Genomic DNA, 4,385 nt, shown 5'->3' on the forward strand with positions numbered 1-4,385 from the left:
TGTTCTCAGATCTCAAAAGAATGCTCGTTGGGAAAAAATTTTCGTCGAATGAAGAGGTGATCGCCGAAACTGAGGCCTATTTTGAAGCAAAGGACAAATCGTACTACAAAAATGGTATCGAAAAGTTGGAGGATCGCTATAATCAGTGTATCACCCTTGAAGGGAATTATGTTGAATAAAAAAAACAAATTTTGCAAAAAAAATGTGTTTTACTATTTTAGGCCGGGGACTTTTCAATTGTTACTTTCATGTAACAGTTGACCATGTATTGGAAAGTAATCATTGGCACCCAATTGGGATTTCCCTAACTACGATATATCTTAGATTCATTTTATTGTAACCCAAGAAGACATTTTGAAGAGCAAGTGGGGGTAGCGTGCGTTCGTGACCAGTATAACTACTAGTAGTTTACAAAACCGTTTGGTGATATCTTTTCTTTTCGTGTATCAACATCGATATTTTCAACAATTTATTTATGTACTGGGTCAACAAATTCATCGCAAGAAAGACGTCGTGTACTTACACGTTTACGTGTCAGAAGATTTCGTCAAAAAATCGGGAGTTATCTTTAATACATGAAGAAGAAAATTTGAGGTGAGACAGTGTGTGAAAATTATGGAACTTCACAAAGTCATCGAAAAAGACAAAGAGGGTTTTTAACCTAATTAGTCTAGCAAACTTCGTCAGTTTTTCACTGAATCATCTACGACCCATGTTGAGCTATGTACAAATAATCACTGATTCATCAATAAGTTTAGCGCATGAACGGGGATCGATGGTCTAATCGCGGGCAGTCGACTAGGGAATACGTTAACAAAAAGACTCTAACCTCAAAAGGATAACCGGTAAGAAACTTTAAGTGTTGGTGGCACTACTTCCTGGTCAGGATGATTACAACGCTCTTATAAATATTAGTACTTTTGTTAACTTTTATGGTGTATTGATCCTCATTGAGAGGAAGATCCTTTTTATGAACATTTTTGTTCAATTTTCATTTGCGATGTTATCTATCTAAATTACCTGACAATTAACTCTAAACCCACTTGTAATTGTCATATTGTCTTTTTGAATTTGATATCAAATAGATTCTATTTTACTTTACTATATAATAAAGTTTCTATTATTTTCCGATTTTGCCTTTCTTATCATCTTAATACCTTACAACAGTCACGACAAAATAATAAAAATACATTATAATTAGATAATTAAAATAATTAATTAACAAAAAACCCAATGTAACAATCTAACCCATGTCAATAATAAAGGTTCATAAGACGTTTTACACTTGTTTTCGACTCGCACTACTATTAATAATGGAACAAAACTTTTGGTAGGGACTGTACGAAAAAATATTTTAAATGAACAAGAATTTAGAGTATAATGAGCTCCTTTATCTCTACCTACGATTTTGCCAGCGCGCATCCAAGACATTGGAAGGGGCACATCTCTAGAGAAAGTAAACGATGTATAGATATTGTTTTATTAATGTGCATGCGCTTTCGTCATTCTTATTTATCTAATTACTATGTGAAACATGAGCGTTTTTAAAAGTTTCTCCCTATTTTTTTATCTAGATGAGAATGCAGAGCATTGCATCCAAGGAGCAGCTACTGACGATAGCTGTAATGACGAATCAAACTCTAATGATAATATATCGCCTCTGTAATAATGTTCGTATGAATGCAACAAAAAAAAACTAGCCAGGATATTATTCTCGGCAGATTGATGTTGCGTACTGAACGACCCACTCGTAACTTCATCTCGCAAGTTAACATAAATGATGAGAATCAGTAATGCGCTACCGTTTGATCGCTGCCATTGATCAGATACTTATTGTCAATTGCTGTGGTGAAAAACATTTTTCAGTCTGCCTGGCGCTGTCCGTTTCGTAAGAGTCTGTCTATCTTTGTTCACTGTGTACTTTTCATTTTACATTTGTTTTTGTAGTGTCAGTAATATTGATAAAATAAGTGAACCAACGTTTGTATTATAAGAGAAACGGATCCATCAGATATCAATGGCTGTTTAAAAGTATGTAGGTACAACGGGTGGGTTTAGTTTTAAATCATCATCATCATAATTAAAAATTAAAAGGAAGACTTACTCCTAATTACCATAAAAAATTAATATTTACCACAGTCACCTCTTTCTACTTTCCTTATCATCATCTTAAGGTCGTCATTCCTAAGTCTGGTTGGACACGCACCTTCACTCTTTCATATCCTGCGCTAATCTTCGCATTTCCTTAAAGCTAGAGCAACCCTCCTTAACTATTTGCGGACAGTACTCTAATCTAGGTCTACCTCTACCCCTCCTAACATCCGTTTCTGCCTGTAATATGTCTCTGACTAGATCTTCATCCTTCATGCCTGAGAAGGTGTCCTACTAACCTATCTCACCATCTTCTTATTGACTTCCACAGAGTCCTCTGTTCTCTTTCTAACACCTCTTCATTTCTAACCTTCTCTATCCACGGTTTCCTCATCATTCGCCTGTAACACCACATTTCGAACGTTTCTAACCTTTTCTTTTCCGCCGCGCCCACTGTCCATGTTTCGCACCCGTGCAGCACATACACGTTTGCTCGCTTTACTCTAATTAAACCTTAACAAACTTGCGACAAATTCAGTGCCGGCTTTCTTCAACCATATGCAATTTAATCTAACCTAACGCAATCTCAAGCTAGCCTAAGGCAACTTTAAGATAGGACAAGAACAATGTAACACTCATTTCGGTCGTGTTGTCTTTACATATTCTAACCTTATGATCCCAATCAATCGAACGAAAGCATTAGATTCAATCAGGCTAAGATCCCAAATTTAGTGTAGTCACATACTTTATATTGTTTATATGGCTGAACCAAACCTTATCTCACAAAATCGTAAACTAACCTAAGACAATTGAATCACCATAACACTCAATTCGGGTTCAAAGACTGTGATCCAAATGAACTGTTTCAGACGTTTCTTAGGCAATTGCGGCCAGTACCTTCAATGGTATTTCGTTGACAACGTGGGCCCTGGCAAGACTTATATACGAATTATAACCTTTGTCTACGTTCTCATTGCAGTAGTACTGATGATTACAGCCACAATCGCTAACGAAACGTCAGGATCTAACAAATATATTTACACCAGGGTTTATCATAATTCTACCATGGATTCTGCCTGTGAAAGCCTATATTCTTATACGGATGGGTAACTCAGTATACAATGCGAAATTTAAAAAAAAATATGTGGCTTCTACACCTTCGTACATTGCACAAGAATGGAGGTGGTAGAAAACCTACAATATATAAGAGCTCAAAATCGCAACAATTGTAAAAAAATATCCCCTAAAGTAGAAATAGGAATCACCAGACGGACTATAGATTTTGCCCATACACTTAATACAAACAGGACATTTTTTACATTCTATTAGTTACATTTTACATAGTTTTGCAGTACATAATATTAAATCTTACAAATGTCATCAGCAAAGTGATCAGAATCCTGAGTTATTAAAACTTTAAGACATTATAAAGGTATGGAAATAAAAGATATGTACAACACAATACTGAAGATGAGAATAATCGGCGATAGACAATTGCACTCGGGCAGGTAAAATATGCTAATTTCGTAGTAGACCTGTTTCACTCGGCCTACGAAAAAAAATAGGACAGTTGCACACAGTGCTGAAGCAGTTAATTTTTGTTGTTATTATATATATATATATAATTATAAATATACATAAATGTATATGTACATATGGCTGATCAGTATTCTGGAATATTTGAAGAGTAACATCAGGAGGCACTACAGAGTGCATCTCGTCATAGTACCAAAAAGTGTGCACAAAAAGTACCGCAGTTAACAAACCGTCAATGATGGAGATAGTTGCCGCATTATCTTATCGGCTTTCGACAAACCACATACCTGATTGGTAGAAAGTCAATTGTAGGTAATATATGATTAAAAATAATTTCACAAATAGAATACTGTTTATACATATTTGCCTAATGTCCATAATTTGAATGTATCAGTTTGTTATACTTCGTTTATTTTCAGTAGCGATGTGACCTTCAATTTGCCCGTCGCAAAGTAGAAAAGAACAGCACTAGGCCAGAAAAGGAAGGAGGCAACTCTCGGCCAAACTCTTAACCGGTGAGGAGCGTATAATCAGTACAGTACTGCACGGAAAAATTGACCATTTTATCCACTACAATTGTATTGCTCAAATGTGCTGTTATTGGTACCATTTACTACTGAAAATATCAACGAGATGTTTATTTATATTTGAAGACATATTAAAGGCTTTAACGCTTCTTTTCGACTCGCACTACTATTCATGATTCAACAAAACTTTTGGCTGGTACTGTATGAAAAAGAATATTTAATGAAGAAGAG

The sequence above is a fragment of the Agrilus planipennis genome, unplaced genomic scaffold (genome assembly GCF_000699045.2).
Source record: "Agrilus planipennis isolate EAB-ADULT unplaced genomic scaffold, Apla_2.0 scaffold97, whole genome shotgun sequence".
NCBI classification, from domain to species: domain Eukaryota; kingdom Metazoa; phylum Arthropoda; class Insecta; order Coleoptera; family Buprestidae; genus Agrilus; species Agrilus planipennis.